Genomic DNA, 19901 nt, shown 5'->3' with positions numbered 1-19901 from the left:
CATCCTCATTGTTGCACTTGCCTTTGCCGTCATGTTTGGGAATCCCTTGCCACCAATTTTGAACTTGAAGCTCTCAGAGTTGTTTAGGTAGGCTTGTTTCTTTCTTTCGCTATTTTTCTCTGCCCTATTTGTTTTGTATCTCTGCACTACGCCCTTTCTTTGTTTATCTGCTTGAAATTGTTAATAGTTGTAGTCCAACCATTTGATGTGAGGACACCTAAGTCTAGATATAGTCCAACCAAAATGAGCTGTGATTAGAACTGAGATCCTAGTGGGTTAGGGGTAGGGGGGCTCGGTCTTAATTGCAACAACTCAAAATAATGATTATTCTAGTGTAAACTTTTGTATCTCTTTAGGTTTGTGGTAGGCATCTTGCGCTTCATCACATATATTATTATTAATACTTTATCTTTGCTTCTTAAAAAATCATGATTTGCAACTGCAATTTGAATTTGAGATTTAGAATTGAATTCAATTTCATTGTATTCGTTGCAAATTTACGAAAATTCTTACTATCAGGTGCATGAAAACAATCCTCTATATTGCATGTGGGTACAATATTTTTAATTTAATAAATGGTGTATTGTGTTGTTCAGGTGCTCATTTGTAGTTGTTCATACAATGCAATTTCCTTCATACATGTGTTGTGTTCCCCTTTATTTTATTATAGTTTCAAGGATATAGATGTTTGTGAATTATGAGTACATAGCAGAACACTTCTTGTTTTGCCATTGCTAAATTACTTTTATGGCTGGCTTCTATATTAATAATAAGAAAATGAACCATTTACTAATGGAAAATATGTGGTTAGTGATTTCAATGCTTTGTTTAATAAAACACAATGTAAGTTCCAAACTTCATGCCAATTTGTTGAGTTGATGGATTGTGTATATATACTACTAAACGACATGTGGCTGATACATTTTTTAGAGTCTTGCCAACTATTCTAAGGACACTGCTTAAAAAACATGTAATTAAATTCTCTGTGTATCATTATTGCTAAATGCTAGTGTTTACCATTTGTTTATAACATGTAAACAATCAATTATATCATTATCTACTCAACTATACATGTTTACGGAATACATAGGAAAGCTGGAAGGAATTGTGATCTTCCATGAAAATAGCTCTATAAGAATGGTTTTGTGATTTAGAGAGCACTGCCTGGCCTTGTTATTAGTATTTGTGTTTAGGATATATTTGCTAGATATGTTTGTCAAATCGAGAAGGAGTAAAGATTTTGATATAAGTAACTAAACAAGTTTTACACACAAACAAAAGGAAAAAAATAGAAAAAAGTAGTTATGTAATATTTACAAAGTTTCATCCTATTTTCCTATAGTTGAGATATCAGTGAACTTAAGTATCATAAATTTATACATGTCCTTGATCTAGAAGTTCAAAATTTGAAGGTAGTAAAACTCCTTGACAAATTAAAGGTAATTCCTTCTAGAGTAAATATGATAAACTTGCACCTTAGTGGATTGAATTAAAGGTACACTATTAGAAAATAAGCTTTTAATGTTGTCATTTTAACATCAGTTTTATAAAAACTGATGTTAAAAATAACGCGGTGGGATAATTGTAAATAAGTTGAGCTTGTTAACATGAATTTTTAAAAAACCAATGTTGTCTACCAATATTAATATCGATTTTTATAAAAACCGATGTTGTTTGATCAATTGTTAACATCAGTTTCTATAAAAATCGATGTTGTACTATTTCCCAAATTAAAAGTCCTAATTCTATTTCCCTCTCTCACACCTCATAAATCACAAATCTCCCTAAAAAAACTCACATCATGCTCCATTATTTTTCTTTTTTCACCACCACCTTTTCTTCCTCCACCACCACTTCCTCCTCCTCACGATGATGCTTCCTCTCGCTGTCGGCGGTGATGACGAAGACGGTCTCCACAACGACATTAACTTCAAGGGGGAAGTTGAGGTTGGCCTTGGAGCCATGGAGCCTAAAGATGACTTGGTTGTAGGCCTTATTGGCTTTTATGGTGGTGTCTAAGGTTCTGAGCCAAACCCTAGACCCGCACTTGTTCGGGTCATGGATCTCAACAACGAACTTGCCCCACGGCCATTGCCTGACACCTCGATAGTGCTTTTTCTCTGGTTGGTTCTCTGGTGTCACCACCTCCAAGTTTTGAAATTGGATCCACTTGGTCTTCTTTGGAACAACAATTTGCAGCGACAATTTCTGATTCAATTAAGGCTTCTTCTCAATTGAAATTAGGGTTTCGAGGTTGATTATTAGGGGTTTAAAGTCAAATTCGAAGAGAGGAAATTCAATTTCGGGTTCGAGGAGGTCAGTTAACCGTGCTAGAAACCTAGCTGAAGCATTGGTGGATGAGATCATAGAGGCATGCCTTAGCTTCAAAGTGGAGCATAATAGAGAGCTAAACGAGAACGATTAGAAAGAAAATTCTCTTAGCTACGATCAAGTTGCTTATGTGGCCTTTGATGCTTATTGTGCATTCGTTGTCAGAAGGATTACCATGGCTTGGGAACTCAACAAATAGGTAACTCACTCTTATTCATGCTTAATTCTTTAGAAGCATTATTTTGTTATTCATTATATGTCAAGTTACATCTAGCGTAGTGTATAGTGGTGTGACAGGTGTCAATAGTGCCTACTCTCAAATTTCATCGGTTAACTGGTATTGATGGTGATGAAAGTGATTTCATGATTCATAAGTTTCTGCCACTATTTTTGCTGTATTTTTTCTTTTGTTACGATTGAGAGATAATTTTACAATATAGTGGTGTTTTGATATTTGAAATTTGAACTGTCTGCTGGATTTTGAAAAATTAATTGCGTAGTTCTTGCATACACTTTTTGCATTGGTTCTTTGCAGTGGTGTAGTTCTTCCATTAGTTCTTCTCCTAATTAAAAGCATGCTTGTTATGTATATAATTGGTGTATATATTTTTTGTAGTATTCATAATTATATTTTGGATGTGTTACTTTGATAATGAAAAGGATTGGACTTTGTAGCCTCAAAGTAAGAGACAAACTCAGCTTCCATGGTAGAAGTAGCAGTCAAAGTCTTCTTAATACACCTCCACAAAATAGCTCCACCAACCATCATGAAAATGTACCTAGATGTTGATTTGTGAGAATCAACACAACCAGCAAAGTCTAAGTCTGAATAACCAATCACATCTAGATTTTCTGTCTGTCTGTCTATACATAAGCATGTAATCTTTGGTCCCTTGAAGGTGCCTTATCACTTTCTTTGCAGCTCTCCAGTGGTCAATACCTGAATTACTATGATATCTTCCTAACACTCCAACTGCAAAAGCAATGCCAGACCTTGTGCATACTTAGGCATACATGAGACTTCCAACAACTGAAGCATAAGAAATGTTTTTCATCTGTTCCCTTTCAAAGTCATTCTTTGAGCATTGGTTCAAATTAAACCTATCACCCTTCACAATGGGAGCGACACTTGGTGAACAATCTTTCATTAGAAATCTCTCTAAAATTTTGTTAATGCAGGTTTCTTGTGATAGACCTAAAATACCTTAAGGTCTATCTCTATGAATCTTAATGACAATGACATAAGATACATCACCTATATCCTTCATGTCAAAATTCTTAGAGAGAAATTGTTTCACCTAATGTAGCAAACCCCAATCATTAGCTGCAAGTAAAATATCATTTACATATAAAACAAGGAAACATATTTTACTCCCACTGACCTTGTGGTATATGTATTGATCCATAGGGTTTTCATCAAAACCAAATGAAGAAATTGTCCCATGAAACTTAAGGTACCACTGACGGAAGGCTTGCTTTAAACAATATATAGATTTATTAAGCTTGCAAACCAAATGTTCATCACTGCTAGAGGAGAACCTTCAGGTTGTTTAATATAAACCACCTCCTCTAAATCACCATTAAAAAAGACTGTTTTCACATCCATTTGTTGCAACTCACGATCAAAATGAGCAACTAATGCCAAGATATTATGAAGAAAATCTTTCTTAGATACAGGAAAAAAATCTCTATGTAATTGATTCATTCTTTTTGAGTAAATCCCTTAGGAACAAGTCTTGTCTTGTATCTCTCAATGTTGCCTAATGAATCCCTTTTGGTCTTAAAGACCAATTTACAGTCAATGGCCTTTGCCTCATTAGGCAACTCTACAAGGTTCAAAACTCAGTTACTTTGCATGAAATTCATTTAATCCTTCATGGCATCATACCATAAATTTGACTTTTTACAACTCATGGCTTGATCAAAAGTTTCAGGCTCATTTTCAGTTCCAATATTATAGTCAGGTTCTTACAAATATACAGTATAATCACTAAGAATAGCTAATTTTCTTACTCTAGTAGACCTCTTTAATTTTGCATTAATGTTTTCTTGTGGATCATGTTGTTCAGTTGGTTGTTCATCATTTCAGGAATTCGATGATCAACTTGATCTACTGGATTATCAACAATGGGTTATGGAATGTCAGTCATTTGTTGTTCATCGTCCCTTTGAACTTAAGGGGTATGAATTACAACCAATGTTTCAGTTGATGTGGAAGGTTGAGACTCTATATGATCAATTTCAGAACCTAAGTCTCTCAATTGATCACTCCCACTGATCAATTCATTTTCAAGAAACTTGACATTTCTTGATTCCACAATCCTAACAATATGATATGGACGGTAAAACCTATAACCTTTAGACCTTTTGGCATATCCAATGAAATACCCACTAATAGTCCTCAGGTCAAGTTTCTTTTCTTGTGGGTTATATATTCTCACCTCAGATAAACAACCCCAAACGCGCATATGTTTCAAACTTGATTTCCAACCTTTAAACAACTGAAAAGGTGTCTTTGGGACAACCTTGGTTGGAACACGGTTTAAAATATACATTGCCATCTTTATTACTTCGGCCTACAAGAATTTAGGAAGATTGGAGTTGCTAAGCATACTCCGTACCATGTCAAATAATGTTTGGTTTCTTCTTTCTACAACACCATTTTGATTTGGAGAACCAGGCATAGTGTATTGGGCAACAATCCCATGTTCTTAAAGAAACTTTGCAAAGGGACCAAGTGCTTGTCCATTCTGAGTATATCTGTCATAATATTCTCCACCTGTATCTGATCTTATTATTTTTATTTGCTTGCCACATTGGTTCTCAACTTCAACCTTAAAGACTTTGAAGGCATCCAATGCTTCATTTTTGTTATGAAGCAAATTCATATATCGTGTATAATCATCTATAAAGGTGATAAAATATTTTTGACCATGTGCATCCATACTTGAACAATAAATATTAATATGAATTATTTCTAATATGCTTGAACTCCTATTAGCACCTTTCTTAGACATGTTGGTCTGCTTACCCTTAATGCAGTCCATGCAAGTCTTAAAGTCAACCAAATCTAGAGTATTGAGTACCACATCTTTCACTAATCTTTTAATCCTCTCAATGGAGATATGTCCTAATCTCTGGTGCCATAACATAGAGGAATTCTCATTAATATTACACCTTTTAATACAAGTTTGAACATGCATTGAAGTATAAGTGGCATAATTTTGTAAACCAAGAAGATAAAGACCATCAGACAAGATATCATTCACAACACATTCAAAATTATAAAATAAGTCAAACGATGTGTCTTTAAAATTAAAGGAATATCCAAAAGGTATGAGTCTAGAAACAAAAATCAAGTTTCAAGAAAAACTTGGCACATAAAAGGTCATTTCTAATTTCAAAATAAAGCCATTACTTAAAGTAAAAATACAAGTTCTAATAGCCTCCACAGGTGAGCCTAGCTTATTGCTTGATAAAATGCTTTGCTCACTTCCTATTGGTTTCCTTAGGTTTTGCATACCTTGTAAAGAATTTGCAATATGGATTATAGATCCAGAATTAATCCACCAGGTGTTAATATTAACACTAGCCATATTAGATTCATAACATACTAATGAGATTGAATTACTTTTCTTCTCAAGCCATTTCTGGAATTTGGGGCAATTCTTCTTCATGTGTCCCTTCTTACAAAAAAAAACACTTTGTCAACTTCTTAATATTAGCTAAAGTTGGTATTTTACCATTCCCCTTTAGATTAGTTTGAGATTTAGTTGTTTTGTTCTCCCCACAAGCAGCTGTCAGCAATGCACACTCACCCATATCCATTATAAGCATTTCTTCTTCTTGAACACACATGGTCATTAATTCATTGATAGACCATTTGTCCTTATGTGTGTTGTAGGAAATCTTAAACGACCCATATTCTGGTGGAAGGGTGTTCAGGTGCACCAGGAAAGACTCAAACATATCAACCTCTAGTTTCTTAAGTTGAGCTGAAATATCTCACATTTGCATTATGTATTCACGCATACCTTTCACACTGGTGAGCCGGAGAGAGGAGAACTTGATGATCAGGGTAGTTGCTAAAGCCTTATCTGAAGTGATGAACTGGTCATCAATAGCCTTAAGTAAGTCTTGGACCTTTTCATGCTGGTTGACAGAACCACGTACCCCAGCACAAATTTTGGTCTTAATGAACATCACGCTGAGTCGGTTGGATCGCTCCCACCACTCATATAGTGTAACAACAACTTGGCTATACTTTCATCAGTGATTGCAGGTGGTTTGTCTTTCCTTATAGCATAGTCTATGTTCATCCACCCCAATTGCAAAAGAATTATCTCCTTCCATATCTTATAGTTATCTCCTTTGAGTTCGAGAACATCACATTGAATATTAGAAAAACTAATAGTTTGAGAAGATGCAAAAATCCCAAGGCTTATGCCAAAATTTGAGGCATATTAATCTTAATTGTATGTTTTACCAGTGTAAACGTACTTGGAAATTGAATCTTGTGACGTAAAAATTGCATGTGGGCTAAATTTTTAATTCAATTAGATACAATTATAGTTTATGATATAATAATAAAATTACATACTCAAATTCATGCTTTATGGGTACAACATGAAAATAATTCATTTTTCTATCGCAAATATTTACTTTATGATAAAACTAGCAAATTATACATACCTCATGATCCATGTAGGTAAACCATGAAAAAAATATGCATTCTATCCCAATTAATTATACAAATATAATAAAAATTCCTGTGGGATGAAATTTATTATATAAAGTACAATTAATCACAATATTATGCCTATTTCCTTATATGATCTTTAAACAACTTAATATTTAATTTTAATCAAATTATAGATGTTGTGGCTAATCCATAATTAATCAAAATTATAAAGATCACTTAGACATAAAACATAATCATATGAGACTAAATCATATTGTGTACTTAAAAATCAAGATATAATACAATGATGAATAAAATTCTCTTATATAATTGCAGAATTGAAACATAATATTATACATTTGATTTCATATATATATATATATATATATATATATATATATATATATATATATATATATATATATATATATGCGTATAATAAACTTTTCCAAAATATATTCATGCATAAAACAAATCAAAACTATAGAAATTGAAAAAACAAACAAAAACACATAAGCATATAACATATGAAAAAATATATATCAAAGAACCATAAATGGTTCAATGGCTCATCTGACGTCCAGTAGCGGGTCAATCCAACCCATATACATAACCGGTCGGTTCTCACTCATTTGGGCATCGTTTTGCATGTTTGAAAAGCCAAAAAACAAGGAAATCAACAAAAATAATGATTTCTAATCTTAATTTTAACAAACAAGGCTCGAAACACCAAAAATGAAATTAGATAAAAAAATACCAAAAATTGAAAATGGACAAGGCAACGACAATTGAGGCTCTGATACCAAATGTATGACCAAACTATGAAACCTATGATGTAACAAACAACAAAACGAAACACAGGTCACTAACAAATATGGAAAAGAAAATCAAAATATACCTCTAGCCATTGCCATGAAAGAGCTGCTTTGTTTTGGTTCTTCCAAGCTCTCACTCTCTCTCTATAGATGGTGTATCAAATGAAAATGAAAGATGTAAGCTTAGGGACCAAACACATGCTCTATATATAGGCATTCTAGCATCAAGAATGCATTTAGTAGTCATTACCGCCAATTAATTGTCATTACCACCCATTAGTAGTCATTACCACCTATTAGTAGTCATTCAATATTAGGCTTTTCAACTCCAAAACTGATGGAGCACTTGACCTTCCAAAATGTACAAACCAACTTTATAAAATTTATTACATGCCACTCTTCTGTTTCACATATCCTTAGGACTAAAGGACTGAACTGCATAAGCAGAGAGAAATTTTGTTGCAACTCTATTTTTTTCACTCTTTGTTGTTTGACAATGTAGAATGATAGCCTGAGTAAAACTACTAGCAGCTTACAAGTAAGTTCTTCGATTTGGAGAGATGTGAGTGAAATTTTTTCTCGGTTCTCATTTGAAAAGGATGATGAAGAAGCTCTAAAGTTTTTAGATGCTTTTATTGAACATGGAGCTTTTTTATTCTATCCCTTCCAGTTTACTAAAAAATATGGTGCTGATAATTTACAAATTTCTACTTCTTATGATAGATAATTTATAAATTTGAAATTTTTGTTGATTCTCGGGCCATAATAATCATTTCTTGTCATGACTTGGGATCTCCATTACAATCATTAGATGTAGTATTTGAGGACATAACTACCATTTTAATTATCTCTACATATCTTAAACTTATTCAAGGTATGGTGTTCTTTTATATCATCAATTGGCATTGAAGTTTGTTTAATTAGATTAAACAAATAAAAGTAAACTTGTTAATATGGTTTTAGTGAACCATATTCACATTGAATTAGTATTATAACCATTAACTAGTAGGCAAGTAATTTGTTTAATGTTTTTAATGTAATTTGAAGCTTTTAAGGTGATTCTTTAGTCTTTTGTATGGTCTTATTTTATCTTTGCAGAGTAGTGATCAGGAAGCTCCAAAGAAGTTATTTGCTAAAAATGACAAGTCTGAAGTGAAGGTGATAACCCAGTTAGATTGATGTGTTTCCCTTTTTATGATTTGAATTTTTATTTTATGTCTTTTTGTCTTAACTTGTTTGCATTATTAAGAGTAATTAAAATTTGTTTCCTTTTGAATTTTGTCCTAACTTATTCACACTGGTTGTGTGTGTTACACTTCTTTAATAGGTTAATGAAGCAGTGGCAGATGTACGAAATGAACTGCAAGCGACTAAAGAACATGATTCAAAGAGATTAAAGAGAACACACTATGAAAGAGTTTGTGGTGTATCAAATACTAAAGGTTAGATAAAAAATATTGTATATCTTAGAAAAAGAGTAAGTGAAGGGTGGCTTCATGCTTCTTGTTAAGAAGGTTTTAAAATTTTTGCCAACATATTGTATTTAGTATTTCTCGATTGTTGTTGATATAGTAACATGCAGTTCATTATCTTTGTTATTCCATTCTAGTTTCTAGATTTCTTGATCTTGAATGAAGATATTGTAACCAATATTAGAATTTTGGATTTGATAAAGAAATATATTTCAGAAACTTTTTTTTTGTAATTATATGAAAATGAGAGTGTTACTTGATATTCTTAAGTAAACGTCTCGCTACTAGAAAATAAGCTTTTAACATCGATTATTAAGGACTTTCAACATTAGTTACTAATTGAGGTTAAAACTATCGATGTTTAAAGTATTAACGTTAACATCAGATTTAGAAAATAGATGTTAAACTAAACTACACAACATCGGTTTTCTAAAAAATTGATGTTGTATAGTAAGAAATAACAAAAAAATGTAAAATATGTACAAACCAACATCGGTTTTTAGAATCCACAATTGTATAACAGAGATGCTCAAACATTGATCACCATGTGCTATTTCAGACAAAACTTCATGCTTTATGTAGAAGGGGAAGTTATCATTTTTCACCCCAAACACGGTAGCATCCCACGACACCTACAACAGCTTGAGGAAAAGCTGTGGGATAGTCAATGCCATCAGGTATAGGGGATCGACATTAGGATCCAACCTATCTACAGGTTTCATTGGTCCCTCAGCTCCCTGTTTATCCTACACAGTTAATAAACATAAGTGAATGACAATCAAAACTTTATTTGTAACAAATCATTTTTTAATAATTCTTAAAAACAAAAAAAATGAAATACCTGTTCTAAAACAGACTTTACAAGATGTGTCAGTCAAGCAAGGAAAGTTTTAAGTGCTTGCCCCACTAACTGAACCTCTTGAGTAGGTACAAGAACGTGAGCATCAGCATCTTGAACTTCCTTAGCATCGATCTTCACTTAACCATTGGTCAAAGGAACATTGTGGATGATCATCGACCCCTCATAAACTTTTCCAAGGGCAACTAGTCGGGGAGGATTTTGATTGACATAAAACCCATATTTCTTTGAGTCGTCCGTGTTTCGGTCCTGCCCCGAGGGATCAATGCAACTTTCCTTTGTGCTTGTTGGATCAAGTGGTCTCGAAATAATTAAGAAAGAGGGGTTGAATTAATTATGAACGTGTCTTGACTAATTAAAAATTTATCCTTCTTAATGTTACTAGATTCAATTAGGCTTTACTACTAAGTTATGAGAAAGTAAAGAATAAAAAACAATAATTTAGACAAAAGAAAACTGGAAATAAAAAGTACACAACGGAAATTAAAGAGTGTAGGGAAGAAAAAGACAAACACAAGATTTATACTGGTTCAGAAACAACCCGTACCTACATCTAGTCCCCAAGCAACCACCGGTTCTTGAGATTTCTAATAACCTTGTAAAATCCTTTACAAGCAAAGATCCACAAGGGATGTACCTTCCCTTGTTCTCTTTGAACAACCAAGTGGATATACGCTACACCTGAACTGATCCACAAGAGAAGTACCCTCTCTTGTTCTCAATATCACAACCCAAGTAGATGTACGCTCTACTTGTACCACAAAGGATGCACGCTCCAATGTGTTAAGACAAAGAATTCTTAGGTGGTTAGTCCCTTGAATCTTTGTAAGGGGAAACAAAAGATATCTCAGGCGGTTAGTCCTTTGAAATCATTTGTTTAAAGGGAAAGGGAAAAATCAAAAGAATTCTCAGGCGATTAGTCCTTTGAATCTTTTGTCAAGAGGGGCAAGGGAGAATCAAAAGAATTCTTAGGCGGTTAGTGATTGAGGCCTTACCTGAATCAAATAAACATTAAAATGTAGTAACTAGGAAGTGATCCTAGGTCGTTTCCCAATGAGCAATGATAAACCAAACGTTCATAACAGATAGTAGGAAATAGTAACAAATTGGGGGGGGGGGGATTGTTTGCTTTTGTAAATTAAATAGCGAGTAAAATTGAATTAGAAAAATATCAGAATTAAAACACGTTGCTTCCCCTTGATTCACAAGCAAGTCTCTTATCCTAGGTTACGAGAGTTTATCCTTTATCAGTTCAACCACTTATTCCAACCCTAAATTAAATTACTAAGCGAAATTTAACATAAGGCATTCATTATGTGATTAAGCAACACATACACCAATTACTCATAAACAATCATTAAGCATGAACGTAAATTAAGCGCAGAGACAATTAATCAAGCACTAAGCATGCATGAATTAATAGCAACAAATTTAGAGTAATTAGTGAAGAGGAAAAACTGAACAAAATTTAACAGTAATAATAGAACCTCAAAGAGAACTGTGCTTGATCCTTAAGAGAAAGCAACGCTGGGAACTTAGCCTTCCATTAATCAATAGATAACGAACTTATAAATTGAAGAACGAAATGTTATTGCTATTGGAATTGCAAAACGAAAAAAAAATGTCTCAAAGAAAAAGCCTAAAACTAGGAAACGAAAATAGGGGAGAGAGAAGAGAGAGAGAGAGAGAGAGAGAGAGAAGAGAGGGCCTAAACTAGAACCTTGGTACTGTTATATAGTTTTCCAGCCCCCAAAGCTTACAAATCTATTTTAAATCCAAGCCCAAAAATAAAATAAAATAAAATCTAGATAAGATAAGATAAGATCTAGATGAAATAATATCTAGATGAGATCAAATCTAAATAATATCTAGATAAGATAAGATAAGATCTAATTTTGTAGAATAAAATAGTCTGCCCTCTTCAAGTCCAAGCCCAATTCTGGATTCAAGCTCAATGCTTCATTAATTCCTGAAATTAGATTAAAAACATCAAATTAGCTGAATGGGCCCAAATAATAAAACTGCCTAATTAATTTGACAATTAAGACTAATCAGTAATTAAAATGGTGTAAAAAGGGTTAAGAAATAGGAGAAAATAATGGCACATCAAAACCCCCCCATACTTAGCCTTTTGCACTCCTGGGCAAAATGAAATAAAGAACAAAATCCAAGGATATCAAAGAGAGACAAACAAAAACATTTACATATTTCTCAATGAACATCAAGGAATGAAAGGAATGGGTAACATCTAACATGAAGAGATCCAAAGAGTCAAGACATTCGTGAAAATCATCCAAGCAACCCAATCATGGCAAAGTAGTAAATCTGCTGAATATTGAAAAGTGATAAAGCCTCACAAGATATACACTCTATCTCTCAAGTGTCTAGGCTATTGTTTACTCTTGAAGCACCCATGAAAACAAACACCACATAGACTTGGCAAGATTCTAAAATTGACAATCAACCCATAAACACAAGCACATGAGGATCAAAAGGTCTTTTAAGGTTGTAATGGGGCCAAGGACAAGGTAGGGAAAAATATGGAATAAGTAGTTAAATCCCAAAGGAATAGAGGAGCAATGGGGAATAAGTGGAAATTAAGCACAAGTAGTAAACTCAAACCTTCTAATATCAACAAAATCAACCAAGGCTCCCAAATCAAGTCCTCATAACAAGACCTCATTTATTCAACTTCACTTCTTTTCTTCTTTTTTTTTTATTGAACACTACGAAATTGAAGAATTTGTAGAAATTGAAATTTTTTTTTGATATTTTTTAGATTGAACAGTACGAAATTGAAGATTAAAGAAAGAACTAGGCAATATATATATACATCAAGCATGGCCAAAATAGAACATTAAGCATGGCCAAAAATCATATCTTCCAATGAAACATACCCCCCCTCCCCCCCACACTTATTCCCAAAACAATTCCAAAGCTCCAAAATTCCTTAAGGGTAAGGTGATATCATGGTTTTTCACTTAAGGCTTGTAATGAGCTTCAAAACAAAGAAAGGGGAACATAGGCTCAAAGGGGCTATCAAAGGAATTAATTCAAGGTAAGTCCACTTGGCTAGAAGCTTATATGAACAAAATTGCCTAAATCATTTCCAAATATGCATGTGAATTAGGATGCATCAACAAGAATCAAGCCAAGGCTATTGTGCAAGCAATCAATAGGGAAAAACACACCAAAAGATTATGATGATGGATGGCTCAAATTCTCACAAAGGTAAACTTATCACTTTCAAATTGAGCTTTCAAAACTATCATGACATGTAGAGGAAAAACAAGGATTTCAAATCACAAAATGTCAAGAGACTTTTATTTTCAGAACAATTACCCATTTCTTGAACATATCCTATAATTCAAAGAAAAATATGCAAAGTTGTACATGCAAACAGAATTGACCTAAAATATTAAACTAGAAACCCAACAAAACTAACAAAACTAAAAAATTTAACGCAAACAAAACTAACAAAACTAGCAAAACCAAAACCAAAGAACACTCCCCCCATACTTAAACAACACATTGTCCTCAATGTAGCACAATTAAAAGATTAAAAGCAATTAAACCATCAAATAGAATCGGACAAATGTAATAAAAGTAAAGGAGGAGATAGGAAAAGAAAAACTCCCTAAGTCATGGTGGAAAAGAAGCTGAAGTAAGGAGATCTTTTGAGCAAGGACAACCCCCAATGTGTAATTGGATGCATCGCACATTAGCTCAAATGGGGCTGTCCAATCAGGTGCCTGAATGATAAGGGTGGTAGTCAGTGCTCTTTTGAAGCAATGAAAAGCCTCTTTGCATTTATCATTAAAGTCAAACTCCACCTCTTTTTGCAACAAGTTGGATCCTGCATGTAGAATCCTGCATGACCAAGAAAAGATCGCACCTCTCGCACGTAAGAGGGGTAAGGCAATTGTTAAATAACAGAAATTTTTGCAGGATCTACTTCAATGCCCTTATTGGAAATAATGTGGCCTAAAACTATACCTTGCTCAACCATAAAATGACATTTTTCAAAATTTAGAACAAGGTTAGTTTCGATGCATCTATGCAAAACTTTTTCCAGACTATCCAAACAAACATCAAAAGAGGATCCATATACAGTGAAATCATCCATAAACACCTCAATGCAATTTTCTAAAAAATCACTAAAAATACTAATCATGCACCACTGGAAGGTACCAGGGGCATTGCATAGGCCGAAAGGCATCCTCCTATAGGCAAAAGTGTCAAAGGGGCAGGTGAATGTGGTCTTTTCCTGATCCTCAAGAGCAATAGTGATTTGCATATAACCAGAAAAACCATCAAGGAAACAATAGTGAGATTTACTTGCCAGGCGTTCAAGCATCTGGTCAATGAATGGCAGTGGAAAATGGTCATTTTTGGTAACCTGGTTTAGCCTCCTATAGTCAATGCAGACTCTCCAACTGTTCTGCACCCGAGTAGGAATTAGCTCCCCCTTCTCATTTTTTATCACGGTGAGGTTGGTTTTCTTCGGGACTACCTGGACGGGACTCACCCATTGGCTGTCAGAGATAGGATAAATGATTCCAGCTTGCAAAATCTTGGTTACCTCCTTCTTCACTACATCAAGAATCACCGGGTTGAGTCTTCTTTGTGGATGTCTTACTGGTTTAGCCCCATCTTCTAAATTTATTCGATGCATACATGTGGATAGGCTAATACCAGGAATGTCTGCCAGGGTCTAGCCTATAGCCTTCTTATGCTTCTTGAGAACTGATAACAGCTTCTCCTCTTGCTCATCAACAAGGGAGGCAGATATAATTACTGGAAAACTTTTGCTATCATCCAAGTAAGCATATTTTAAATTTGATGGCAAAGGCTTCAATTCTGATGTGGGCAGCTGGATAGTGGTAGAAAGAGATGGTTTCTCAACCTGTACCTCATAAAGAAAGTTAGAGGTATGTGTACTTCCTGAAACATGGTAAGTTCTATCTGACTCTATAAAATCAATCTCACGAGGTAAAACATCACCAGACATGTAATCAATATCAAATTCAGGTTCACTCTCAGCATCAAATTCAGACATATGATCAAGTGCAAATTTAGATTCAATGCATGAAGAGTGACAGGCATGCAGATTAGAATGAAGATCAGTCATGTATTCATCAACAATATGGTCTATTATTTCAACACGAAATACAGAAAGATCTTCAGATGGGTGTTTCATAGCATCAAGAATATTAAAATGAACAGTTATATCACCAAACTCCATAGATAGTGTGCCTACATATACATCTATCTTAGTTCTAGCAGTTTTCATAAAAGGTCTGCCTAGAATGATGGGAACTGATCCTTTAGAAAATCCCTCCTCCATATTTAAAATATAAAAATCAACAGGGAAAATCAACTCACCAACTTTAACTAAGACATCCTCTATGAAACTAGCAGGATAGGCAACACTTCTATTAGCTAAATGAATTACCACATCAGTTGACTGCAAAGGACCTAGAGATAGAGAATTAAAAATAGACAGAGGCATAACACTAACAAAAGCTCCTAAATCTAGCATGGCATTGTCAAACTTATTATTCCCAATAATACAAGGTATGTTGAATGTACCTTGATCTTTACATTTTTCAGGGATTTGGGGAACAGATTTACCAATCAATGTGGAGACATTTCTGCCCATACTAATTCTTTCACTTCCTTTAAGCTTCCGCTTATTAGTGCACAACTCCTTCAAGAATTTAGCATATCTTGGAATTTGCTTTATTGCATCCAGCAGAGGTATGTTTACCTCTACTTTCCTAAATGTTTCCAAGATCTCCTTCTCTGCCTCTTCCATTTTTTTGTTGGAAATTGCTCTTGGAGGGAATGGAAGAGGGATATGCTGCTTCTCTTTAGATTCACCTACATAGAAATTGTTAGGTAACTTACTCTTTAAATTTTTGTCATCATCTTTTTCTGGAGTAGAGTGAGGTTGGGCAGGTTCATTAGCGGATGAGGAAGATGCTACTGGTTAAGGTCCTTGACACTGTTTTCCTGACCTCAATGTAATGACACTCACATTTTTGGGATTCTGGACAGATTGAGAAGGTAATCTATCAGAATTCTGGGACTGTTGTTGATTTAACTGTGTAGCCAATTGTCCTATCTAATTAGTTAAGCTCTGAATGGAGGCTCTGGTCTCTTGTTGAAACTGCATGTTTTGCATAGTCATTTGCCTCACAAGTTCTTCAAGGGAAGGTTGCGGAGGGGCCTCAACTGTTTGCTGTTTCTGGGGTTGTTGCTGTTGTTGTTGCTGGATTGGTGGAGGAACGTATGGTCTACTTGGGCTAGCAACATTTTGAAAATAAGGTTGTTGTTGCTGCTGTTGTGAAGGATTTGACCATCTAAGGTTGGGATGATTCCTCCACCCGGGATTGTACCTATTGCTGGAGAGGTCATAACTGTTCTGTTGTGGCTGATTTTGCTGTTGAGGTTGAGGAGGTCTGTTGTAGATGTTTGTAGCATAAGCTTCAGGCTGTTCAATTGCTTCAGATTGTTGCATAGAAGGGCAAAGGTCTGTGTGGTGGTCGGCAAAGGAGCATAAACCACAGAGTCTGGTGACAGGTGCAGACTTTTGATTCATGACCAGTTGGGTTACCAGGTTAACCAAGGCATCTTGTTTACCTTCAAGCTTCTTAGTCTCACCTGATGAAGATGAATTCGTGGCTACTTCATGCACTCCTCTAATGAAAATAGCATCATTTCTGGCACTAAATTGCTGGGAGTTGAAAGCCATCTTCTCAATTAAATTTCTGGCTTCAGCAGGGGTCATGTCTCCAAGGGCTCCACCACTGGCAGTATCTATCATACTTCTCTCCATGTTGTTGAGTCCTTCATAAAAATATTAGAGAAGAAGCTGCTCAGAAATCTGGTGGTGAGGGCAACTAGCACATAATTTTTTAAATCTCTCCTAGTATTCGTATAGGCTCTCTCCACTGAGTTGTCTAATGCCTGAAATATCTTTTCTGATGGTCGTGGTCCTAGAAGCAGGGAAAATTTTTTCTAAGAATACTCTCTTGAGGTCATCCCAGCTCGTGATGGACCTTGGAGCAAGGTAATATAGCGAGTTCTTTGCCACTCCCTCTAAAGAATGAGGAAAGACCTTCAGAAATATGTGATCCTCCTGGACATCTGGTGGTTTCATGGTGGAGCAAACAATATGGAATTCTTTCAAATGCTTGCGTGGGTCTTCACCTGCAAGGCCCTGAAACTTTGGAAGCAAATGGATCAGTCCAGTTTTAAGAACATATGGGACATCCTCATCAGGGTATTGGATGCACAAGCTTTCGTAGGTGAAATCAGGTGCAGCCATTTCCCTTAGAGTCCTCTCACGAGGTGGAGGTTGTGCCATGTTCTCAGAATGTGCAAAATCAGAATGTTCAAAACTATAATGTTCAAAATCACCAATAACAAAATGCTCAGGATGCTCAAAAGGTACTAAATGTTGTCTAACTAATCTATGAAATGTCCTATCTATCTCAGGATCAAAGGGTTGTAAGTCAGATGGATTCCCTCTAGTCATACACTACATTCAGCATGCAAAACTAGTTACCTTCTTCTGCAAGTAACAATGTAGGTTTGAACTACAGCTACCATTAAATGATATCCAAATGACTTGAAATTTTGTGAGCAACCTTATAAAATGATGAGAAGATAGCACAAAATATTTCAAATGAAAATTCGAAGTCTAACTATATAAGCTAAAAATGATAAGTTAAGAAAAATAAGAGAATAATACTTGGAAAATAAAAAACTTTTGACAGAATTGCAATTTTTGGAAGAAGGAGACCTCAGCCGTCCTACTGGCTGGCTGCTACGGCATGGGAAATTTTTTTCTACCCCAAATATATAATAATAGTCATTCTGATACCCGGAGCAAAAGTTATGGTCGTTTAAAGTTTTGACAAAAATCAAATTTGCTACTTTTTTGGAACTTTCAAATCTGACCAAACTAAGGGCTCCATCTATTTTCCCCACAAAATATGGATCAAAAGAAGTGACCACAAAAAAATTCAGCCAAAAATAACAACTCTAGCTATCAAAACAAAAAAGTGGTCGCTAAATCCGTCGCAAAGCACTATTCACAGCAAACACCAAAACTGAAACAGGGGAAGCGTTGAACAGCAAAACTAAAACAAAACACACAAATTTGGGGGGGGGGGGGGTTGTTAGCTTTTGTAAATTAAATAGCGAGTAAAATTGAATTAGAAAAATATCAGAATTAAAACATGTTGCTTCCCCTTGATTCACAAGCAAGTCTCTTATCCTAGGTTACGGGAGTTTATCCTTTATCAGTTCAACCACTTATTCCAAGCCTAAATTAAATTACTAAGCGAAATTTAACATAAGGCATTCATTATGTAATTAAGCAACACATACACCAATTACTCATAAACGATCATTAAGCATGAACATAAATTAAGCGCAAAGACAATTAATCAAGCACTAAGCATGCATGAATTAATAGCAACAAATTTAGAGTAATTAGTGAAGAGCAAAAACTGAATAGAATTTAACAGTAATAATAGAACCTCAAAGAGAACTGCGCTTGATCCTCAAGAGAAAGCAACGCTGGGGACTTAGCTTTCCATTAATCAATAGATAACGAACTTATAAATTGGAGAACGAAATTTTATTGCTACTGGAATTGCAAAACAAAAAAAATGTCTCAAAGAAAAAGCCTAAAACTAGGAAATGAAAATAGGGGAGAGAGAAGAGAGGGCCTAAACTAGAACCTTGGTGCTGTTATATAGTTTTCCAGCCCCCAAAGCTTACAAATCTATTTTAAATCTAAGCCTATAAATAAAATAAAATAAAATCTAGATAAGATAAGATAAGATCTAGATGAAATAATATCTAGATGAGATCAAATCTAAATAATATCTAGATAAGATAAGATCTAATTTTGTAGAATAAAATAGTTTGCCCTCTTCATGTCCTAGCCTAATTCTGGATTCAAGCCCAATGCTTCATTAATTTTTGAAATTAGATTAAAAGCATCAAATTAGCTGAATTGGCCCAAATAATAAAACTGCCTAATTAATTTGACAATTAAGACTAATCAGTAATTAAAATGGTGCAAAAAGGGTTAAGAAATAGGAGAAAATAATGGCACATCAATTAGTCCCTTGAATCTTTGTAAGCGGAAACAAAAGATATCTCTGGCGGTTAGTCCTTTGAAATCTTTTGTTTAAAGGGAAAGGGAAGAATCAAAAGAATTCTCAAGCGGTTAGTCCTTTGAATCTTTTGTCAAGAGGGGGAAGGGAGAATCAAAAGAATTCTCAGGCGGTTAGTCCTTTGAAATCTTTTGTCAAGAGGAAAAAGGGATGAATCAAAAGAATTCTCAGGCGGTTAGTCCTTTGAATCTTTTGGCAAGAGGGAGAAGGTAGAAAAAGATAGCACCCTTTTTTTTCTGCAAAATTTCCACTTGCAGAAAAAACAAAGTTTAGAAAGCTTTTTGGCAAAGAAAAAGCAATGGGCAATGGTTAGAGAAAGATTTTGAAAAAGGATTGTTTGGAAGGATATCATATATGTCTTTTGAATGTGTGCCAAAGTCATGCTTTTATAGACTCTTCATGTCTGGTCAAAGAAACCATTGGAAAAGTTGTGACTTTAGAGAAAACCATGTCAAGAGTTATAACTCTTAACTTTATCTTCAAAACTGTTCACTGGTAATCGATTACCACAAAGGTGTAATCGATTACACAATGCATTTTATGAAA

At 34.6% G+C, this 19901-nt stretch overlaps 1 non-coding gene and 1 pseudogene across 1 annotated transcript; one reads left to right on the top strand and one right to left on the bottom strand.

Moving 5' to 3' along the window:
- Nucleotides 1-1809: 1809 nt before the first annotated feature.
- On the bottom strand, nt 1810-2367 carry LOC114371653 (annotated as a pseudogene).
- A 14678-nt stretch (nt 2368-17045) lies between these two features.
- LOC114372740 lies at nt 17046-17152 on the top strand. The gene has a single exon (XR_003658307.1). It is a non-coding gene; the product is annotated as a small nucleolar RNA R71 (small nucleolar RNA).
- The last annotated feature ends 2749 nt before the right edge of the window (nt 17153-19901 follow it).

Source organism: Glycine soja, chromosome 10 (genome assembly GCF_004193775.1).
Source record: "Glycine soja cultivar W05 chromosome 10, ASM419377v2, whole genome shotgun sequence".
Taxonomy (NCBI): domain Eukaryota; kingdom Viridiplantae; phylum Streptophyta; class Magnoliopsida; order Fabales; family Fabaceae; genus Glycine; species Glycine soja.
Note: the sequence above shows the minus strand (reverse complement) of the source record. Positions and strands in the feature narration are given on the sequence as shown.